Source organism: Semicossyphus pulcher, unplaced genomic scaffold (genome assembly GCF_022749685.1).
Source record: "Semicossyphus pulcher isolate SPU_LCO1_2020_fin unplaced genomic scaffold, fSemPul1.0.p SCAF_1, whole genome shotgun sequence".
Taxonomy (NCBI): Eukaryota; Metazoa; Chordata; class Actinopteri; order Labriformes; family Labridae; genus Semicossyphus; species Semicossyphus pulcher.
In genome coordinates this window covers 34,535,437-34,559,679 of record NW_027211603.1, presented here as the reverse complement: position 1 = coordinate 34,559,679, position 24,243 = coordinate 34,535,437, and positions in this window count along the sequence as shown.

The window sequence follows — 24,243 nt, the reverse complement described above, 5'->3', positions numbered from 1 at the left end:
AAGACGCTTGAAGCAGCGAGAGAAGACCAAAACGTGCTTTGCTGTTTCATTAAGTGCCTTCAAGAGAAATAAGACAGTTTTCTCTTCTAAATCATCTCTTTTAGTAATTCTGAATACACAAAACATTTTTATAGGATGGGGGAGGACATTGCACCTTAACCTACAACGAGTGGTAAAAATGCACTTCTCTCGTCTGGAGGAGTTGAAAAACAGCATATGTCCCTCTTTGGTAAAGATGCAGTAATGTACCAAATAAAACAACACCGACTGTCATAATAATGAAGTTTAAATGTTAATTGGATGTGCTTAATGTGGATTTATGTCAAATAGCGTGTACTATTCTATACTTGTCAAGACGCTTGAAGCAGCGAGAGAAGACCAAAACGTGCTTTGCTGTTTCATTAAGTGCCTTCATGAGAAATAAGACAGTTTACTCTTCTAAATCATCTCTTTTAGTAATTTTGAAAAAGCAAAACATTTATATAGGATGGGGGAGGACATTGCACCTTAACCTACAACGAGTGGTAAAAATACACTTCTCTCGTCTAGAGGAGTTGAAAAACAGCATATGACCTTCTTTGGTAAAGATGCAGTAATGTACCAAATCAAACAACACCGACTGTCATAATAATGAAGTTTAAATGTTAATTGGATGTGCTTAATAGTGGATTCATGTCATATAGCGTGTACTATTCTATACTTGTCAAAAGACGCTTGAAGCAGCGAGAGAAGATCAAAACGTGCTTTGCTGTTTCAATAAGTGCCTTTAAAACACATGAGACAGTTTTTTCTTCTAAATCATCTCTTTTAGTAATTCTGAATAAGCAATACATTTTTATAGCATGGGGGAGGACATTGCACCTTAACCTACAACGAGTGGTAAAAATGCACTTCTCTCGTCTGGAGGAGTTGAAAAACAGCACATGTCCCTCTTTGGTAAAGATGCAGTAATGTGCCAAATGAAACCATGCCAACTTTCATAATATAAAGTTTAAATGTTAATTGGATGTGCTTAATAGCGTATTTGTGTCATATAGCGTGTACTATTCTATACTTGTCAAGATGTTGCCTAATATAGATTCATTATTCATTTTTTCCTCAATCTAGTGCTTCGTGAGATACATCATGCCCTTTATTCTACTGTTTATTCCATCTAGCTTCGTAAGGCCACCATACTTAGCAGACAATGAGGGTTGTCGATGATCTTTCAAAACTGCACGGAACAATACACTTTCTATGAAGGAGCAGACAAAGGCTACACGTAGAGCCTTAAAATACATTTTGGTTATTTGAGGCCACCTGTGGCTGTTGTAGCCTAATCCCTCGAAAGGAGATATAGACTGAAATTAAAAGTACATCTTTCCGGCTTCAGGTATGGCTTCCCCGTGGGCCTTGCGGGCTGGGGAGCATTTCTCGTCACCATCCCAGTTCCGATTTTCAAAAAATTCTACTGTCTCTGCTCTAATTGTAGCAGCCAGTCATTCATTCAGTGTGATCAAACTGACTAAAGTTAAAGGCAGTCGCTCAATCTTCCCCCACTGTGTCTTAATCTCCCCCGGCGTGTCATGCTACTGTAACATAAAGGTTACTCCCTGTCGTCAAACTCCACCATCAATCTTCACTGAGTAGTATCTTGTTCAAATGGCCCAAAGTTAGCTGGTCTGCATGACATATTTAGGTATTTTATCATTATTGAAATGGCAATCAGATATGAATAATCATGCAGTTAACTCATTGTCTAATAACAAAAAAGGGAAAGGTTGGTATTTCAGATTGAAAATTAACTATTGGCATTCAAGACTATATACAGGAGAAGTGCACAGAGGAATGAAAAGGTAATACATCTGACTTGTGAATGTAGTAGAGATATGCTAAAATGCTGACCAAAGAAACATTTTTTAATTTTAATTACATATTTTGTTTTTTGTTTCAGGCCCTCCCTTTTCTCTCTGTTTGGGGAGAGTGCACCTCAATAGCAGTAACAGGCAACAGAGAATGCTGGAACCAGGAGAACAGAGGCCGGCTTCAAAGGTGAGCAGTGATGTATATTTCAGTGTTTCAGCAATTCATCTTTGCATTTTCTACTTTTTTCATCTAGGTTGATGACTTAGAGGTCACAAGCATCAAGATGACTTGTGGTCATTCACAAATACAGAAAATAAATTTAATGTAAGAGGCCACCGTAAAAGTACCTGAAACGATGTGGTTAATTTATTGAGATTGACCCATAGACTTTGTTGGGGAAACCGATAGGGAGTTAATTTATTCTAAAAGGAAACTGGACTTGCCTTGTGGATTAATCTTTGATACAATGACCTGGATGACTGAAAACCTTTACACACACTGTAAAGTGCAAGTAGGAATAATTATGTTGTCATGTTAAGTTTTAGTAGTCATATACTTGACTTGGATTTATGCATGTGTTCATCAAATTGCTTTATTTCAAATGTTAGCTGATGAATGATGTCTGAATGTATCTTTTACAGGTATGTGATACTATCCTGGTGCATGCCAGCACCTTGTTAGTGCAACACTCTGTTGAATGGAGAATTGTTTCAACTACACTGTATGAGGTTGCCTGATGCATCTCTTGAAAAAGAGTGGCACATGCTGCATGTTAAACAAGCCAGAGCTCAGAACAGAATTGTACCATACTTATGAGAACAGTGAATTCTGCAGCAGCAAAGCATTGTCTCCGCAGTGTTTTATGGACACTAACCAATACAGCACTTTCTCAGAGTCTTCACAAAACAATAGAATCCGAGAGGTGCCTCTTTACTTTGAAAAGCATGAAGACTTTCCTAAAAACACCATGACACTTGGATTGTCTGAATGCTCTGGCTATACATTCCTGACACCAATCTGAGGGTTATTGAGAGGTTTTTGGCTCTCAGAAATACACCACAAATAGAAAAACATGCAGGGTTTCTCAGCACATTGTCTTTCCTGAAAATAGTTGTCTCGTGTTAGCAATAAGCAATCTTATATAACAACAGTGAAATCTGTAAACTTTTTTTTAAAACTATCCATACACTTTGCATATTCAACTGCTAAAAGATTTGGTTGCTTTTGAATAGTAATTTTGTTGACTCAGATTGTGCCTCTACCGAGTAAGGTGAGAATTTTCTTAAAGCTTAGGTCTGTACGTGTTACGTGGGCGGGGCTTGTTTTTGGAGGCGTGGCTTATGCCTTTGACGGGCGTGGCCTGTGCGTGTCACAAGGGCGGGGCTTGTTTTGGGGCGGGGCTTATGTCCGCAACGGGGGCGTGGCCTGTTCGTGTCACATGGGCGGGGCTTGTTTTCGGAGGCGTGGCTTACGCCTGTGACGGGGCGTGGCCCGTATGTGTCACGTGGGCGGGGCTTGTTTTGGGGGCGTGGCCTGTACGTGTCACGTGGGCGGGGCTTATGTCCGTAACGGGGGCGTGGTCTGTACGTGTCACATGGGTGGGGGTTGTTTTGGGGGTTGTGGCTTATGTCAGTTACATGTTATACCTGTAACGGGCGGGGCTTGGCTTGGATTAATTAATATTCTTCCACTACAATTTCACTTAATTAAATATGTGAAAGTATGTACATCATGTTCACATCAGGGCTTCAACCCCGCTCTTCCAGCTCCTAGGCAGTGAACATAACCCCTATACTACGACATAGCTATAACCATGGGAGTCTTTTCTTCCCACACTCCCTTTTACAAATACACTTTTGATTGCAGCTGGCTTGTTTGACAGCCAAATTTGCAGTTTAGCAATGTAACCTAGGGTATTCTCAGTACAATAAAGGTTGTGCTTGTTTTACCTGGGGTACATCACCAAGGTAACTTAACAAGCCTCACAATTCCCCCTTATAAACTCCAGAGGAGGCTGTTCAAGATAAGCCTCAAGCTGCATAAAAGTACCACCAACTGACTGACTATTGTGATCTTGGTACCCCTGGAATGAAAGATAAAATTGCGTGCTGGTTTAGATCAGTGGATAATTTATTAACAGACAGTGTAATTGACTGTAATTGAGCAGACAGAGTGGACAGCTAGAGGATCATAAGGAGATATTCACTGAATTTGACAGAAGGGTTATCAATGACAATTGTGGACTACCCCTTTGAGTCAGAATGTTACATTAGAGCATTAAGTACAGACACAGATGAATACCAATACACAAGTTATTTGGGTTGTCAGTGTAACTACAAAAATATGGTTTGAGCGGGTGTAATCTGGCTCAGAATTACAATATTTTCCACGTTTGTATTGTTAATTTATACAGGGAGAAAGACATAATAAACTGACATACAAAAACTGGAGCAGAGAGACCAAGTCCGTCCATTTCTCACCAATCCAAAAATCCCCCCCTCTCCATTTCTCTCCATTTCTTACCAATCAAATGAAAGCCGCTGTCCCCGGCTTCCATTTCTTGCCAATCAAACAGGACCTCCTCTCTATTTCTTACCAATCAGAAAAACCCTTCAGCCTTAATTCCCGCCCCCGCTTTTTCGACGAATCAGTCGGCTGTTGCTACCTCAGTGCGGGCAAAAGAAGACGAGAGCGCCTCTTGGCATTTTTTTACGGTAAGTAAATAAAGTACATCAAAAGTTCTTTATATTTCTGACCTAATTTCAGAACTGCAAATTGTTTGCTATTAAAATGCCTATTGTTCGGCTGATTTATTCATTTATATACCGCCGTCTGTTCGACGTGGTTCATTTTGCTAGCTAAAAAAGCACACCTTACTGTTGAAATTCATTCAAACGAGCCGACAGATGCTTTAGCTATGCGACCGTTAGCTTGCAGTACAATCGACTACGGGAGTGAGTGAGTGAGTGAGTGAGTAGACGAATGAGGTTGGGGGAGTGGCGGTGTGGCTTCTTTCAGGGTGGGTAGAGAATAAAGAAGAATAATAGGACGAAGGGAGACTTCTCAATTTGACTGGCCTTGATGGTTTCAGGTGCCGGTCTTTTAACTGCAGCTAACGGTACAGTGAATGAGTGGACGAGCAAGAGAATGGGAACGGAGGTCTATCTGCTGCTAGGGTGGACAGAGGTGCTGATCAGATGTGAGCTGGGTGAGTAGAATACAGTGGATGAAACTGTAGGTCTACATATTCATTGTGATCCAGATTCTTCGTTAAAAATCAAATAAGCACTTCGACAAAGCACAATTCCTGAATATTGTGCTCTTTCATATGATGCTGATAGTGATATTATATTAACATTCTTGGTAATGTCTTAGATTACAGCTGATTATAGCATAATGACTCTGAAGTTGCGATAAAATAGTTTGTACAATCGATGTGCCAGAACAATACAATAGCGGGCCATCAGGGCCAGGAAGGACGAATCACAATTATATGTTTTAATGGTACAAAGTTCTCATCCCACATTTTTTTTTCTCTCAGACGTGGATTCTGCCTAAATTACGGAAATAGGTTTGACCTTTACTCGACATGCTTAATATTAAATATTAAGATTAAACGTGGTTTGATTCAAATGATAACTAGCATTTGATATAACTACTCGAACTTATTGTGAAACAACTTTTTTCTGTACCATACTATATTTAGTTCTCAGTCTCTCTCTCTCTCTCTCTCTCTCTTTCTCTCTCTCTCTCTCTCTCTCTCTCTCTCTCTCTCACACACACAAACACACACACACACACACACACACACACACAGAGAGACAGAGGGGGCAAAAGGGCAAAGCCGGGCACTTGTTTGCAAACATCTTTGATCTTTGAAATGCAGGTGCATGTGTATCTTTTTGATCTTGCTTGTTGCGCAGTCCGTCGCCGTTAGTCGGCAAGTTGTTTATCAGGCGGTCAGTCTTTAATTTGGATCTAGTGTGGGAGTATTGTAGACTTAGGGCTCTTTAGATGAAGTTGTATGTAAGCTACCCTTTATAAGAATTGCTAGATGTTTGTAGATTATAGTTAATAAAATTACTGTTAGCGGCCGTCAGGACCAGGAAGGAATTCGATTATTTTATTTTAAATAATTTAAAATATATTTTGTGCTCTAAGTTTTATTTGTTATCCTACTGATTTTTTTCTCTGAAATGACGTTTATGGGACTGTGAGACGGCAAGCTTTTGTTTCCCTCGTCTCTTTAAAACATGATGCTGCTTTCGGTTTGTTACCGATCTGGTGAGAGGTGCTGGAAGACGTGGGGCTGCCTCCACACACACCTGCTTCACCTCAAGGAACTTCCTACTCGAGCCACACACGGGCCAAAACCAACCCAGAATGACACAAAGCTTTCCATAATGCGCGCTCATTCTGATGCGCGCTCTCTCTAACTCTCCTGGGCAGTGGCTTTAACTCCAATCCGTGCTCCGACATACAGTATATTGTACAGTGACCTGTGTGTTTTCTGCCTGTGCAGGGGCACAGTGGAAGGAGAGCCCGGTTTATAGAAGAATGACTGAAATCCACCGTGTAAATAGCAACACGTCTGCCTACTGGCCCTCAAAGGGAATGAGAGCTGACGCTCTGATTGGTTTGATTCATGTTATGCCGAAAACACACCTATGAATAATCCAGGGATCCCTAACATATCATTCTAGAGGTGTTTTGTGGGAAATGATAATAGAAATAAAAACTCAAAAAGACTTCTACCAAAATAAAATATGATACAGATGAAAAGTATTACAATTATTAAATAGAACAAACCGTGCTTTTTACACGAAAGCCACATACCATTATGTCATTATGCAGAAACAATACATTAACAGTTTCCCTTGCACACAAACTCTTAGAGATTTACCAATTTCTCCCCTCATGTGAGGGTGGTTTTCAGAGTATAACGAATTTCTCTCTTGCTCTATTATTTGACAAGAACCATATGGACCTAACTGCCTGTTAGGTCTAACTACCTAACTGCCATGTCTTAAGACCGTTCTGAAGGTCACTTAGCTGACAGCAGTTAGGGTAGGTAGCACTTTTTTTGTTTGGATTTGTATTTACCATTGTTCCTTTTTTACATGGCTGAAGGAGAAGAAGAAGCGGATACACTGAAAAAGCCTTTTTCGAGGGATGGACTCATTCAAAAGATGAGCAGCTTTGGTAAGTTTAACAGAATTTTATTTATCTTTGTAAGCTATTGACTATTGTGACTTGATTAAGTCAGATTCCAAGTCCTGAAGACTCCTTTGCGTGTGCATTGTGGCATGTGTGCGACCATCTGCTTGGCCGGAATCTTTGGGGAAACCTGCTGAACCCTGGTTGAGCTGTTTGTTCTTTAATCTGCAGCAGTGACATTGATTTGTACTTCATGCAATGTTTATTTGTAAGCATTTGTAGCATTAGTCGTAATGTCAGAGCCGGCCCGAGGCATAAGCGAACTAAGCGGCTGCTTGGGGCCCCCTGGCCCCAAGCAGGGGCGTGTTTTACATATTAAATAAATTAAACAAGTGACATAAATGAGTGAGCTTTACCCAAATCTTTGGGTAGCTCTCAGGATAGCCTGCACTCTGCCTGTGACAGTTGCCTCAGCAGAGAGGAGCTTTTCCAAGCTCAAATTGATCAAAACATACCTGAGATCCTCAATTGCCCAGGAAAGACTAAGTGGACTTGCTGTTATTAGCATTAATAACAAAGTTGGCCAAGCAATACCATACAATGATGTCATCAGTGACTTTGCCTCCAGAAAAGCTAGGAAGGAAAGATTTTGAGGACAGTTACACTGTATTGAGACTGTGAAAATATTATTATTTCTCAACTGTTTTCAACAATAATTGTCATTGTTGAACCCTTGATGTTATTATGTTTCTGATTTCTCAGTTTTGTCATTATTTTAGCAAATAATTTATTTGATATGTTTTGTGACAGTTTGTTTTTAGTTAATAAAAGAGTAAAGTCAAAGTTAAAAGTTTTAAAAGCAAAAGTGGAATACTGAGGCACTTTTATTATTTAAGTATCTATTCTTTTTGGAACATTTTATTTTTGATTATATTAATGTTTGTCTGTTTTGGTTTTATTTTGTACTTGAAGATTGCTAATTTAATTCATTTTAATTTGAAAAACAAGTCATTAAACTGGTTTACTTGTTTACAACAAATGCAATCTCTGCTGTTGTATTTTGTCATTTTTCAATTCGAGTTCAGTAAACCACACTTAGTACTTCACTTTGAATATGAAAGTTTAAAATAAATTTGTGATTTTAGTACCCTCTAAGGTTAAAAGGTGACTGGTTTGGTGTAAATAACAACTATATTAATACAGGGGTCTACCAAGCCCAGGGGGCCAGAGGTCTAGAGGGGCCAGGAGCCCCAAAACATGGGGGCGGTGGGGGGGTCCTTATGCATCTGTGCCCAGGGGGACAGTAGTTCATAATCCGTCACTGTAGTAATACAATTTATAATGTAAAGTTATAGTGTGACATTTGTGTCAATAATTGTCAAGCGCAGGTGACTCCGCGGTGGTGGGAGCGGGGCCCCCAAATCAAATTCTGCTTAGGGCCCCCAAAAGGCTTGGGCCGGCCCTGCGTAATGTAGTATCAGTGTTGAGTTACATTCTTTAATTTATTAGTATCTATTCTATTATCAAAGGGTATGAATGAGTTAATGAGCAATAATTTTTAAAAGTGGAAGAACTCTGAATGAATTCATATAGTTAAAAATACAATAGTGTCTGTCTCACTGTTACTCAATGTTCTGATTAGACACAAGGTTATTAGCCATATCTTATGGCAAATACGTAATACATCTCACAGTAACCACTTTAACATTCATTTTAATCTGGACAATAAGAACCCAGCCCATTCATATCACTTGAATGTGAAAGGGCAAGCCTTGGTGCTGCTGGACTACCAGACTGTGCAGCTGTATGTCAGAATGCCTTCTCTTGTGCAATGATAACAGTTATTGAGGGAGTCCATTGTACCCAGATGGTTCTGCACTGCTAAGTCTTCCTGACCAGGAATAAGGTGTAGGCTCTCAGTGTTGATGGGATGCAATGTTAAGCTGAAATCCACAGCATCCCAACATACTGTAGGTATAAGGTTTTTCCAAGTGGGTGAGAGCTGTGTGAAAATGATTAAGTCTATGTGTATATATTTTTAGTGTCACAATATTAACAGGGTTGGTAAAGATCAGTGCTGGTGGCATTATTGCATTGTTAAAGCAATCAACAAATGATATATTAAAAACACAGCAAACACAGAACCAGATTTATTATGCTAAGTTCTGATTAGATGCAAGCTTATATTAATGATCAATAATTCATTGTACTTTTGACCGATGTTACATTTATCCCAATTTGGACAATAAGGACGAGACACCAGGGGGATATTCTACAAAGTAGTATAATAAAGATAACTATGAACTATTTGAATAGAATTGAACGTCTACCTACTAGAAAGGAAAGGGCAATAACTTTATGAAAGTAAGGAGGGAAATTTGCACCAGCTGAAACTAGGGATACCCCGAAGATACTAATTGTAGGAGAGGGCACAACCATGCAGCCGCATTTGGTTATTTTTACCCCCAGATATGAGAAAAAGTCAGCTGTGAGTTTAAAATGGCAGATTGGGAAATTCTTCAGCTTTCTTGTTAATGGGGAAGTACTCACTTTTTATTCAAATTAAGTTTGTATCCTGGTATTTTTCCAAATTCTTCCAGGACTCTGAGGACTTCAGGTACGGTTGAGACAGGGTTGGTGACATATAATAACAAGTCGTCTGTGTAGAGCAAGACAGTATGTGTTAGGCCACCACGTGTAATACCCTGTATAGCATTGTTGCACCTGAGAGCTATGGAGAGTGGTTCTGTTGCAAAGACAAAAAGTAGTGGGCTCAATGGATCTCCTTGTTTAGTCCCCCTGAAAGAGAGGGAAGTAATCAGAGGAGACAGAGTTAGTGTAAAGTGAGGCAGTTGGGTCGGTGTAGATAAATTTGACGTGTTTAATAAAATTAGGGCCAAATCCAAACCGACTGAGTGTGGAAAGAAGATATTCCCACTCATTACTCATCAATATTCCCTATCAAACGCCTTCTCGCCGTTGAGCGTGATTACCGCTTTTGGGGATAGCGTGTGGGATTTCGTGTAGATTATGTTAAACAATCGTCTCAGATTGAAATAGGACTGTCTGCCTTGAACAAACGCAGTCTGGTGGTCCAACACTATGTGAGGAAGAATGTTTTCAAGGCGAGGAGCCAAAACTTTTGAAAACACTTTACCATCGCAGTTTGCTAAACTAATTGGTCTGTATGATGAACAGTTGAGTGGGTCCTTTTTTTTCTTTAATAACAATGCATGGCCAGAGATCAAAATCTGATTACATTAACAAATTGTTATTGTTCTCAGTAAATAGGGATTGAGCAAAAAAAAGTCTATTCTTGAAAATGATCTGTGTACATGAGAGAAATAAGAGTACTCCCTTTTGTTAGGATTCTTAAATCTCCATGGATCTACAAGTTTATGTGTGTTCATAAATGCATGGATTGTTTACTGATTTAGATGACTTTGATGTCGAATGAGAGGAACGATCACCAGATTGTAATCCCCTGAAAGAATCAAGTGATGACTATCCAGACTGGGGATGGAGCTTAGCATTTTTTTTTTAGTTAGGGGCGTAAGTATTAACTAAAATTAAATTAAGTTGTAGTAGCTTCCTCACAACCGTAACATATCGAACATTTGGATCAGATACATGCAGTAATGCAATAAATGATGCAATAAAAGGAACATTTTTATGGACTAGTATAGCTCTTCCTCTAGTTTTAGAATTAAATTGTGAGTGAAACACCTGCCTTACCCAGTCTTTGTAAATCCCAAAGTGGTCTTTATTCTGAAGGTTGGTTTCCTGTAAGAATGCTATGCCTACCCCGAGATGTCTTAAGTGTGAGAGAACCCTCTCTCTTTTGACTGCATGTTTAAGCCCTTTTACATTCCAACTTATTATTTTCACATCACTCCTACCTGGGACTGGATATGAATTACTGTGCGCCACTGAAACTATCGAGTTCAAATATGTAAATCCCATTCCCATTTAAGCAATACAAAACATAGATGAATGCACAAATCAGATATAAAACGTACAAAATACAAATACATCTACACTTGACAAGTAATGAACAAAACATATATATATATATATATGCCTTAAGACTTCCGCCTATTTGCCTATTACCCAATGTTTACTTAGTCTATGAATATGTAGGGAATAAAGAAAATAAGACTACTAATAATTCTATGACCTTTCATGTCAGTCTGCATAGTCATAAATATTTCGTATATTTAAAAAAAAAAGTAAAACTAAAACTTTGATCACCTGCTCAATTTTGACTGAAATGTAACATATAAAATAAATAAATAAAACTGTGATCACCCAAAAATGAAAAAATACACATAACCGCTGATGGATGAAACAGGTATAGGGGGAAAACAATTAATGACACCATAATAATAATAAAAAATCAGCTTGTTTTGCTGCTAACCCGATGGTCTTACGCTTTCCGGCTGGACTCCCTGCTTAACTGGGAGTTCAGCGCCAGTTGATAATATACCAAAGCTGCTACTGACACCTACTGGGGAAAATAATTATTGCAAGCAGCTAGCAGAATGCTGTCCGATTCAGCAGTTAAAGGGAACCTTTTCGCTTCTCTTCCTACGCATTTTCAGTGTGTTGCTACATGGGTCCGCAGCCAGCTGTAGGATTCTGTGTCTAATATGTTACTCTCACGGGGATAGTTGCCGGCAAATTGTAAGAAATACTAAACAAAGACAAGACAGAAAAAATACTTGCAGCATCTGTATCTATATATCGCAGAAAAAGAATAAATTGCAATGTAAATGTTTCTTTCAATATTGTGCAGCCCTAATATTGAGTTTGTCAATATACTGTTTTATCTCTGGTACTCATAATCCTTTGACAAATTGAAATATTGCAACACACACACAAACACGACTCATGTGATTCACAAAAGTCCGAGCCTACACGTCCGTGCGTTTGACTTGTGCGGTATTGACAGCTACAAAGTTGATGGAAATAGAGTAATACCACTTTCAATGTTTTTTAAGTAAGGTAGCTCATTTTGACAGGGAGGGTAGCTCATATTGACAGCCAGGGTAGCTCATCACAAAGGTAGAAAATAAACGAAAATTGAGAAAAAATTACTAGTACCACTTGTACCTCTTTGGTAAAGATGCAGTAATGGGCCAAATGAAACCACGCCGACTGTCACAATAATGAAGTTTACATGTTAATTGGATGTGATTAATAGCGGATTTGTGTCATATAGCGTGTTCTAATTCTATATTTGACAAAAGACGCTTAAAGCAGCGAGAAAAGATCACAACGTGCTTTGCTGTTTCAATAAGTGCCTTTAAAACACATGAGACAGTTTTTTCTTCTAAATCATCTCTTTTAGTAATTCTGAATACACAAAACATTTTTATAGGATGGGGGAGGACATTGCACCTTAACCTACAACGAGTGGTAAAAATGCACTTCTCTCGTCTGGAGGAGTTGAAAAACAGCACATGTCCCTCTTTGGTAAAGATGCAATACTGTGCCAAATAAAACCACGGCAACTTTCATAATAATGAAGTTTAAATGTCATTTGGATATGCTTAATAGTGGATTCATGTCGAATAGCGTGTACTATTCTATACTTGTCAAAAGAAGCTTAAAGCGGCGAGAGAAGATCAAAACGTGCATTGCTGTTTCCATAAGCATGCCTTTAAGACATATCAGACAGTTTTCTCTTCTAAATCATCTCTTTTAGTAATTCTGAATAAGCAATACATTTATATAGTATGGGTGAGGACATAGCACATTAACCTACAACGAGTGGTAAAAATGCACTTCTCTCGTCTAGAGGAGTTGAAAAACAGCATATGTCCCTCTTTGGTAAAGATGCAGTAATGTACCAAATAAAACAACACCGACTGTCATAATAATGAAGTTTACATGTTAATTGGATGTGATTAATAGCGGATTTGTGTCATATAGCGTGTTCTAATTCTATATTTGACAAAAGACGCTTAAAGCAACGAGAAAAGATCACAACGTGCTTTGCTGTTTCAATAAGTGCCTTTAAAACACATGAGACAGTTTTCTCTTCTAAATCATCTCTTTTAGTAATTCTGAATAAGCAATACATTTTTATAGCATGGGGGAGGACATTGCACCTTAACCTACAACGAGTGGTAAAAATACACTTCTCTCGTCTAGAGGAGTTGAAAAACAGCACATGACCCTCTTTGGCAAAGATGCAGTAATATACCAAATAAAACAACACCGACTGTCACAATAATGAAGTTTACATGTTAACTGGATGTGATTAATACCGGATTCGTGTCATATAGCGTGTACTATTCTATACTTGTCAAAAGAAGCTTAAAGCGGCGAGAGAAGATCAAAACGTGCTTTGCTGTTTCAATAAGTGCCTTTAGGAGAAATAAGACAGTTTTCTCTTCTAAATCATCTCTTTTAGTAATTATGAATAAGTTATACATTTGTATAGCATGGGGGAGGACATTGCACCTTAACCTACAACGAGTGGTAAAAATGCACTTCTCTCGTCTAGAGGAGTTGAAAAACAGCACATGTCCATCTTTGGTAAAGATGCAGTAATGTGCCAAATGAAACCATGCCAACTTTCATAATATAAAGTTTAAATGTTATTTGGTTTTGTTTAATAGTTGATTCATGTCAAATACCGTGTACTATTCTCAACTTGTCAAAAGACGCTTGAAGCAGCGAGAGAAGATCAAAACGTGCTTTGCTGTTTCAATAAGTGCATATGAGACATATGAGACAGTTTTCTCTTCTAAATAATCTCTTTTAGTAATTCTCAATAAGCAACACATTTATATAGGATGGGGGAGGACATTGCACCTTAACCTACAACCAGTGGTAAAAATGCACTTCTCTCGTCTAGAGGAGTTGAAAAACAGCATATGTCCCTCTTTGGCAAAGATGCAGTAATATACCAAATAAAACAACACCGACTGTCACAATAATGAAGTTTACATGTTAACTGGATGTGATTAATAGCGGATTTGTGTCATATAGCGTGTACTATTCTATACTTGTCAAAAGAAGCTTAGAGCGGCGAGAGAAGATCAAAACGTGCATTGCTGTTTCAATAAGCATGCCTCCAAGAGAAATAAGACGGTTTTCTCTTCTAAATCATCTCTTTTAGTAATTCTGAATAAACAACACATTTTTATAGCATAGGTGAGGACATTGCACCTTAACCAACAACGAGTGGTAAAAATGCACTTCTCTCGTCTAGAGGAGTTGAAAAACAGCATATGTCCCTCTTTGGTAAAGATGCAGTAATATACCAAATAAAACAACACCGACTGTCATAATAATGAAGTTTAAATGTTAATTTGATGTGCTTAATAGCGCATTTGTGTCATATAGCGTGTACTATTCTATACTTGTCAAGATGCTTAAAGCAGCGAGAGAAGATCAAGACGTGCTTTGCTGTTTCAATAAGTGTTTTAAGACATATGATACAGTTTTCTCTTCTAAATCATCTCTTTTAGTAATTCTGAATAAGCAATACATTTTTATAGCATGGGGGAGGACATTGCACCTTAACATACAACGAGTGGTAAAAATACACTTCTCTCGTCTAGAGGAGTTGAAAAACAGCATATGACCTTCTTTGGTAAAGATGCAGTAATGTATCAAATCAAACAACACCGACTGTCATAATAATGAAGTTTAAATGTTAATTGGATGTGCTTAATAGCGTATTTGTGTCATATAGCGTGTACTATTCTATACTTGTCAAGATGTTGCCTAATATAGATTCATTATTCATTTTTTCCTCAATCTAGTGCTTCGTGAGATACATCATGCCCTTTATTCTACTGTTTATTCCATCTAGCTTCGTAAGGCCACCATACTTAGCAGACAATGAGGGTTGTCGATGATCTTTCAAAACTGCACGGAACAATACACTTTCTATGAAGGAGCAGACAAAGGCTACACGTAGAGCCTTAAAATACATTTTGGTTATTTGAGGCCACCTGTGGCTGTTGTAGCCTAATCCCTCGAAAGGAGATATAGACTGAAATTAAAAGTACATCTTTCCGGCTTCAGGTATGGCTTCCCCGTGGGCCTTGCGGGCTGGGGAGCATTTCTCGTCACCATCCCAGTTCCGATTTTCAAAAAATTCTACTGTCTCTGCTCTAATTGTAGCAGCCAGTCATTCATTCAGTGTGATCAAACTGACTAAAGTTAAAGGCAGTCGCTCAATCTTCCCCCACTGTGTCTTAATCTCCCCCGGCGTGTCATGCTACTGTAACATAAAGGTTACTCCCTGTCGTCAAACTCCACCATCAATCTTCACTGAGTAGTATCTTGTTCAAATGGCCCAAAGTTAGCTGGTCTGCATGACATATTTAGGTATTTTATCATTATTGAAATGGCAATCAGATATGAATAATCATGCAGTTAACTCATTGTCTAATAACAAAAAAGGGAAAGGTTGGTATTTCAGATTGAAAATTAACTATTGGCATTCAAGACTATATACAGGAGAAGTGCACAGAGGAATGAAAAGGTATTCCATCTGACTTGTGAATGTAGTAGAGATATGCTAAAATGCTTTAATTATATTACATTTTTTGTTTTTTGTTTCAGGCCCTTCCTTTTCTCACTGTTGGGGAGAGTACACCTCAATAGCAGTACCAGGCTATATAACGACTGAGGATGCTGGAACCAGGAGAACAGAAGCTTGCTTACAGAGTAAGCTGTGATGTATATTTCAGTGTTTCAGCAATTTATCTTTGCATTTTCTACTTTTTTCATCCAGGTTGATGACTTAGAGGTCACAAGCATCACGATGACTTGTGGTCATTCACAAATATAGAAAATAAATTCAATGTACGAGGCCACCTTAAAAGTACCTGAAACGATATGGTGAATTTATTGAGATGCCCCTATAGACTTTGTTGGGGAAACCGATAGGGAGATCATTTATTCTTAAAGGAAACTGGACTTGAAAATTTAACCAAGTCCGGTACCTTGTGGATTAATCTTGTATAAAATGACCTGGATGACCTTTGCACATACTGTAAAGGGCAAATAGGAATAATGATGTTGTCTTGTTAAGTTTTAGTAGTCATATACTTGACTTGGATGTATGCATGTGTTCATCAAATTGTTTTATTTCAAATGTTAGCTGATGAATGATGTTGATGTATCTTTTATAGGTATGTGATACTATCCTGGTGCATGCCAGCACCTTGTTAGTGCAACACTCTGTTGCATGGAGAATTGTTTCAACTACACTGTATGAGGTTGCCTGATGGAGCACTTGAAAAAGAGTGGCACATGCTCCATGTTGAAAAAGGCAGAGCTCAGAACAGAATTGTACCATACCATTGTACCAAGAACAATGAATTCTACAGCAGCAAAGCGTTGCCTCTGCAGTGTTTAATGGACTCTAACCAAAAGAGCACTTTCTCAGTCTTCACAAAACAACAAAATCTGAGAGGTGCCGCTTTACTTTGAAAAGCATCAAGACTTTCCTAAAAACACCATGACAATTGGATTGTATGAAATGCTCTGGCCAAACATTCCTGACACCAGTCAGGGGATTGAAAGGTTTTTGGCTCTCAGAAGCATGAAAACATGCAGCACATTGTCTTTTCCTGAAAATAGTTGTCTTATTTTCTTAAAGCAGAAATAAGCAACTATTATATAACAACAGTGACATCTGTAAACTTTTTTTTAAAAAAACAATCCACTTTGTGTATTCTATAGCCAACAGATTTGGTTGCTTTTTATAGTAATTTTATTGATAAAGACACAGATTGTGCCTCTGTGTAAGATGAGAATTTTCTTACAGTTTAGGTTTGCTATATTTCACTATTTTGCACTTCAGAGCACTTGACTCCCACGCCTATATCAATTTAAGTATTATTATTATTATTGCTTACTGCTTTCATTCACGAGTATTTGATCGTTTGTAAAAAAAAATCTGCATGTTTGGGTGATAAAGTGTTCTGACATGTTGAATAAAATAATAGTTTGATATTTAACTACTGAGTACAATTGCATTTTTTATACCTTTACTATTTTTTTTGCTTTAAATAACACTAAGGATGTTTGTTGAAGTTGTTTGATGTGGATTAAAACCACATCCTGAGTCTCTAAAATGCTTTTCTCTCAGGAGCACCCCAGCCTGGGATAGCCAAGTTTCCTTCTTCTGACGACTCTGCTGACTTTGAAGAAGAGGCTGCTGGATCTGGATCAATAATAAAACCTCACCGCGGTCAGAAAAACATGTCTGGAGAAGAAAGGATACACTTCAACAATCATGCAAGCACTGACAAGGTGAGGAAAAGCATTAAACTTTTTTTTTTAAAAACGTTGTTGATCACATCGTTCTTGTCGAGGGTTTGCTGACAATGTTGCGTGTGATCATTTTCGTGTCAAGTGGCAGCTGAGCTGTGTGTGGGAGGGAATGGCAGTTATGGAAAAACTTGTTACTATCTGAATATTCAACACGGAAAGTTGTGGTAGCATTTGAGTTTAGGGCCGAGGACCCCGCCATCTGGACGAATGTCACAATGTATGCTAAGATTAGTTTAGCAGTATACTATAGCGTATGGATAGTGGCCATCACTATCCATGCGCACAACATTGCACTGGTATAGCTTCATCTACAAATCCACATAAACAGTGCTGCTACAGCTTACGCTCACAGGGTTTCATCACTTTGTCCACCCCATCAGTCCGTACTGAACTCGGTAGAAAGGCCTTTTCCTACTCTGCCCCATCAACCTGGAACACACCACAGAAGAATGGTGTCCAGCTTAATTCTAGGGGATTTTAAAATACTTTATAAAACATGGAGAGAGCGTCTGTGGGAATGTACCATGTAACTTTTATTGACTCTTCTGCATTCATCAGTTTAATGATTTTACTTTTACTTTGTATCTCCGTATTCATTTTGTTGATTAATGTTGAGTATTGATTATTGTCTGTAACTCTGTGTTGTTGTTGTTGTTGTTGTTGTTGTTGTTGTTGTTGTTGCTGCTGTCCAAGCAGGTCTCTGATCACGTGTCTCAATGAGATTAAATAAAGGCTAAATAAAATTAATAAAAAATTATGCAGCCCCCAAAGTAACGTTGCGAGAGACTGGCGACCCCCACTGTCCCTGGAGGTGGTAAAAGCATAACGTTGCGCACAGCCGTGCACACGCTCCAGAAGGCCTGTCCAAACCCATGCACTAGAACAACACGAAGAACACAACAGCCTAACAACCATCATATCATTTTATAGTCATTTAAGAAAGGCTAGATGCAGAATACAAGTAATTTCCATGTAGCACTGAATACAATATTTAATAAGGTTATGTCTGTGTGCGTGAAGAGCAGCAGACACCTACATTGTTGCTTTCAAGTGCAAAATTAACAAAATTACAAAAAATGTTTTTACACATAACTTCAACATTAGACTCACCTAATGAGATGGGTGGGCACAATGCATGGAGCAGAGCAAGCCCATTGTGGGTTTAATTTTGGAGACGGCCACTCGGAGATCATCATCCATGTTTCGTGCCGAACTGTTTCATTTTTTTTTTATGTAAGCAAGTGCTCAGAAAGTCTTTCCACATAAGAAGTTAGAGCCAAACGGCATCAGGACATCCATAGCGACCTTGGTGGATAGCTGCGTGTATTCCCTTTCGACGGAAATCCAGAACTCAGCGTCTCAGCAGCGTCTTGGTATTAAACGCTGTCTGTAACGTTCGGCCACTTGACAGTTCAACCGATGCGTCCTCCAGGTCTGATGTCAGATGATTTTCCCACGTAACAGTGAATGGTGATCTTACTCAGTCGTATTGTTCTGGAGCGGTTTCCTCTGGAAAATACTTGTTAAAGTGTTCCAGGAGGAAGTGGAAGTTGCGTAATGATATAGACTTGTTCACTGTGTTAACACTCGGTGCATTTTCCTCACTGAAGTCTCCAATCTTATAGAAACCATATGAATCCTGCCCCAATTTGCGCAGTCTGTGAATAATACAGTGTCTGAAATGTACGTGAGGTGCCACTTGTAAGACTCTTGCTTCAGTCCTTTTTCCCCCAGCATTGCTCCAGCACTGTCTGTATACACACCAATGCAATCATCCCAAAGTTTATTGTCAAGTTTAGTGAACATGTCCTCACCTGTGCACGTCCCCTCGAATGGGGTGCAAACCAGCATTAACAATTCCGTCAAAACTGTACTTACATTAACTGACTTATTGCTACAGCAGCGGGTTTGATTAATGTTTCCTCGATTGTGTAGCTTTTGTGCCTGTGCAATTAAATATGGCGCGTCATTATGATGCCATTTGAGCTTTGGCTGGGATTGTTGTTTGTTTCATAAGGGCTTTTTGGCCTTACAACTCTTGCTCCTTTCGCCGGAAAAAATCAACTAGTTTAGCAGCAAGTGAGGGATGCTTGGTTTTCCAGTGTCTGTAGCCTTTTAACAGGCTTTAGGCTTTCAAGTGTAAGTACCCCAGCGCATGCAACACATTGGGGGTGTTGAAGTTGGTTGACGATGATACATGCAGATACATATTGCATTCATCTTGATATTTTCGACACCTAGAAGAGCTGCTCCGACTGATGATGGATATAACCACGGTGGTCTCCACCTACGTTCACATGTCGCTGTGTTTCCTGTGCTGCTGTAAATTGACCTGCTGAAACGATGCTGTCAATCTGTCGCAATTACCTCAGGGGCCCTTTTTTGCGCTTGGTTTTATTTCAAATTTAACTACTATTTTTGAATATATCTTCACAATAATGGATAAAATATGCAAAAAAAAATTCATTTTAAATTTTTATTTGTTTTTGGTATGCATCTCGCGACCTCCTCCGGTGTCTGCGACCCCCTGGGATTCCCGCCTCCCACTGTTGGAACCACTGAGAAAAAAATCAACATGCTCTTTATCACAGAAAATTCTCCAAGAAACTCAGAAAGAAAACCACGACGTTATTGAAAATAGTTGGTTTTTATTTATTTTTCTTTATCAAACCTCTCTCTCTTCTGTCCCATTCATAGTTCACTCACGTTATGCGCCGGGCTCGTAGTTGCAGACCTCTCCTTCTGGGCTTCAACCAGCACCGCTTTCTTTGACGCGATGCATGACAATTTGATCTGATTAGCCTGTTTTTGATGTGATGTGATGCATTTGATTTATGTCTGGTCCAAGTCAGTTTTTATTTCTAGCTCGCAATATCCGTAGATAAATAATTTCCTGGATGTATATGGATGTATATCTTGCCTCATTTAAAAACATAATTACTGACTTTAAAGAATACTCTAAAAAGTACAAGTACACGAAAAAGCAACTCAATTACAATAATGTGAGTACTTGTAATTCGTTACTTTCACCTCTGTGTATATGGTAGAGATGACAGCTTATTAGTCAAAAGATACGTAACTCGGTGAGATGAGATCGTAATTACCATACTAAGATGGCCAAAATGTGGATTTTGCCCACATAATCAAAAGTTTAGGAAAAATGCCAATGGCCAAAAAAGTAGCAGAGATGCCGTTTCTAAGTTGTTAATGGGGATGAAAGCTCCAGCCCGCCTCCAAGGCTTCTCCCTGCACCCCTGCACCCCCACCTCTCGTCTTGTTCAGGCAAAACAGCTGGTCTGCTCCAATTCTGCGTACTCCTCACCGCCTAACTTGCATGGCTCCGGACCTTTGAATCCTCTCAACTGAGCTGAAACAAAACGTCATAGGCGCGCGGGAAAATGTTCGTGTTTAATAAAAAATCAATAAACCAAGAGTTGATAACAGTAGAAAATGTTGGACATATCTTGTTGCAGCTTGGCTGCTGTATTTGATATGTTCATATTTGCTGCAGTGTAGCAGGAAGTGTGTCTCTGTCTCCAACTGTCTATGTGGACAGAGCTGACACAGTCTGTCCTCTCTGGAGCCTGGTGCCTCTGTGTCTACCTGTCTCGATGGCCAGGCTGTGTTCGCTGAGTCTGTACCTGGTTAAAGTCTCATCAGTCACAGTGCCACTGTGTACTGTCTGTTTAGAGCCGAATAACACAGCAATTTGCTCTGAGTGTTTGTGCTACATGTCCAATAGTTGTAGTCATGTCGTTTTTCTTTATCTATCACCTGGTTGGTCTGGATTGTGTGAGGGCTGTCCTGAGGCCTGTTAGAGGAGCTGAGCCTCAGGATTAGCTGGCTGACGGATGTTCTCCATGTTCTCCTCTTGGCATTGCAGTGCTTTGTGATGGTACGAGTTGGGGTAAATGGTAAATGGTAAATGGACTGTACTTTCTAGTCTTTGCGACCACTCAAAGCTGCTTTTACACCACATATCACATGCACCCATTCACACACTGATGGCAGAGGCTGCTACGTAAAGTGCCCAACTGTCAATCAGATCATACCCGTTGGCACATTCATACCCGTTGGCTATGCCACCGGGAGCAATTTGGGGTTCAGTGTCTTGCCCAAGGACACTTCGACATGTAGCCTGACGGAGCTGGGGTTCAAACCTCCGACCTTCCGATTGAAAGACGACCGACTCTACCACTGAGCCACAGTGTCACTTGGGTCACTTGGGTCACTTGTTTTGAGGTGTTTATAAAATTTGATAGCTCTTTTTTTATTATAATGAAAAATGGAAATTAGTCTATGTCAAGTGGAGCCCAATAAAAACTGACTGGTTTCCCTGACCCCTTGGTCGTTTCAGGAATATCATTATTCTTCTTTTGTCTAAATTAACTGTCAGGGCCTAGGTCTGACAGAAGGTTTGCAGGTGATCCAGTTGCTGTTGAAATGCCCCCTTAATGGAGCCAGCAATATCAGATCATCTGCAAACAGAAGGCATTTGATGTGTGTCAGACAGGGTGAGACCAGGGATATCAGACTGTTCCAATGATTTAGCCAATTCATCAGCATAAATGTTTAAGAGGGTGGGGCTGAGACTGCAGCCCTGTTTCACCCCTCTACTTTGGTAAAGAACTCTGTTTCCATCTTGGCAATTTTTACAGCATGCTTCAATGATGTCATGAACTCCTACACCATTTCAATTAATTTTAAGAACAGAACATAATGCCAAATCGAATAAAATGCTTTTTTTGAAGCCTACAAAACAGGAGAAGATTTTGTTCTTGTTTTTGTGGCCATGTTTTTTAATGAGGGTGTTGAGGGTATAGATGTTCTTTTTTACTTCTGAGTGTTCCTCTGTATGTTCATAGTGTTCCCCAGTACTGGAGGCTGAGCTCAGGGTTGTCGGGTTGTCTGTGTTTTTGATTTGATAAACTTTTGAGTTTTTTACTCAGACGTCTGCAGTTTGTGTCGAACCACTCCTCATTGGTTCATGTTTTTGATGTGTGGTGCTGAAGCTTTTTCAGACTGGATAAGTCTTCCACATTGTCGAATATGTTGTAAATGACTTGTACAGCCTATTTCAGGCCGTTTTTACTGAAGGGAAAATGAGGTAGAAAGAAAATCTGCCGTCTGAAGTGGTGAAAATATGAGTAAAAAATGCTGAAGTTGTAAAAATATATAAAAATATACAAAAATATACAAGGTTTTCTTAAGGTTAAGGTTAAATGAATTACAGCTCCTCAATGTGCACGCTAAAAAGGGCTGTCAGTTTTCCCCAAAACACCCTAACAAATTTGAAATGACAATCAATACAATCATCCTTAATGGTATGTTTTTAATCAATCAAATTAAATTCAGATCAAAGTTTATTTGTATGGCGCCAAATCATAACCAAAGTTCTCTCAAGACACTTTACAAAAAGAGCAGGTCTAGACCGTACTCTTTGTTATGCTTTTTAGAGAGAGACCCAACATGAATCTCAATCAGTAGCACTTAGCAACATTCGGCACATCGGCAAGGAAAAACTTCCTTTTTACAGGCAGAAACCTTGAGCAGAACCAGACTCAGGGTAGGGGGCCCTGATAATTGAAGGCTCCCATACTACTCTTAGAGACTTTAGGTACCACAAGCAGGCCTGCATCCTGGGAGTGCAATATTCTAGAGGGGTAATATGGCACTATGAGCTCTTAAACATAATACCTTTTTGAATAAGTAATCATGATAACTGTGTAGTGTGACACACAGTGAATGATGACAATGTGGTTCCAAATAATAGTACACAGCTACTGCAACTGCAAACATAACAAAAAGACAGTCTCGCCTTAAAATCAGCTTGTTATTTTGTTTTTTTTCACACTTTATTTGTGACAGATTTTTGCATTGCAGAACAAAACATTGATATGCCTCAATAAGAGCATACGACAAACTACAACCCAACATCCACAAACAGCTTTTTTAAAGACAAAAAACTAAACATTTCAAAACTCCCACAGACAACGGCGTACAAACAAGGAAAAATAACAATATTAATAACAATAAAAGAGATGAAAATTAATAAATAAAAGTAAATAAATAAATACAATTTAAAAAGAAAGTAAGTTAAATAAAAAAATAAGGTGCATTCTGTTCTTAAGCATTAATAGGAGAGACCACCTGAGGGGATGAAAGTTCATAGTTCCAGACCAGATAAATTATTCACAAAGTTCATAGACGAGTCCCAGGTTTTGTGGAATCTGCTAATAGATCCATTAAGGGTGCATCAGATTTTTTCCAGCTTGATGTTCTGCATCGCATTTTTTATCCATTGGTTGTGTGATGGAGGGATTACATCTTTCCATTTGAATCGAATTGAAGGTCTAGCTACTAGAGAGGAAAGGGCAATAACTTTAGGAAAGTAAGGAGGGAAATTTGTACCAGCTGAAACTAGGGATACCCCGAAGATACCAATTGTAGGAAAGGGCACAACCATGCAGCCGTAAGACTTTGAGAGTGTGTCAAAAATCGCTTAGGTATCGCTTGAACCAAATATAAAAACTTTGGAACAATATTCATCTTTACAGAATTTGTTCTCCCAATAAGAGATGAGGGTAAAATAGACCAGTGTTTAATATCCTTTTTACACTGTTCTAAAAGAGGACTAAAATTTGCTTTAAACAGTATGTTGATAAGATTTGGTTTTTTATACCCCCAGATATGTGAAAAAGTCAGCTGTGAGTTTAAATGGCAGATTGGGAAATTCTTAAGCTTTCTTGTTAATGGGGAAGTACCCACTTTTATTGAAATTAAGTTTGTATCCTGATATTGTTCCAAATTCTTCCAGGACTCTGAGGACTTCAAGTATGGTTGAGACAGGGTTGGTGACATATAATAACAAGTCGTCTGCGTAGAGCGAGACAGTATGTGTTATAGGCCACCACGTGTAGAGCTATGGATAGTGGT